We start from the raw sequence: 744 nt of genomic DNA, 5'->3' as shown, positions 1-744 counted from the left end.
CTTCAGCTGGCCTCTCTCTCTTCTTTCCTTTTCATGCTGGTGTAGGCTCCTGAGATGCAGAGGGTCTACTTTGATCATTCATCATTGAAAACATATATATAAAGAAAAATAAAAAATATTTATTTAGAAGAAAAAATAGAAATAAAAAATTCTTCATTTTTAAATAAAGGTTCATTTTTCATTCATTCATTGCCAGACGCCATGTATCCCAAACGGGGTGGACAAGGGCTTAGAGTTAATTGTTTTACAGGGAGGGGCACAATTCCTCCACCAACCCCACTTGACACGTAGGGATGCCAACAGCATCTGGTGTTCCCAGGCGGTCACCCATCCAAGTACTAACCAGACCCAACGTTGCTTAACTTCGCTGATCGGACGGGAAGTGGTGTACTCAACGTGGTATGGCCGTTGGTAATTTTTACATTAAAATTCTTCCATTTTTAATTATAAGTCTAGAAAAAATTGCAATATATTAAATCAACTATATATGATTATTAATAAATACTATCATTATTACTAAAAACTCTAATCTCATCTCATCAATTGTTTCCACTATATAATCTGCCAGCCTGCCTATCCCGATCAAAGTCGGAACGACACAACCAATATATCATAGAGATTATTGGTGATTAGAGTGGATTTGTATATGTAAAACTAAGTCTAATTTACCCTCGCAAGCCGACTGTGACACTAGTTCAATAACAGCACCCCCCCATATCCACCAATTAAAGCGATACATTACTA

The 744-nt window shown here is 37.1% G+C and overlaps 1 non-coding gene across 1 annotated transcript; it reads right to left on the bottom strand.

The window, feature by feature from the left end:
* Positions 1 to 294: 294 nt before the first annotated feature.
* On the bottom strand, positions 295 to 413 carry LOC145392575 (5S ribosomal RNA). Its single transcript, XR_013896007.1, has one exon. It is a non-coding gene; the product is annotated as a 5S ribosomal RNA (ribosomal RNA).
* Positions 414 to 744: the final 331 nt, after the last annotated feature.

This window comes from Coenobita brevimanus, chromosome 22 (assembly GCF_032717465.1).
Source record: "Coenobita brevimanus isolate Jiangsu-jjx chromosome 22, ASM3271746v2, whole genome shotgun sequence".
Lineage (NCBI taxonomy): Eukaryota > Metazoa > Arthropoda > Malacostraca > Decapoda > Coenobitidae > Coenobita > Coenobita brevimanus.
The sequence above is the reverse complement of the archived record's forward strand: the minus strand, read 5'-3'. Positions and strand labels throughout refer to the sequence as shown.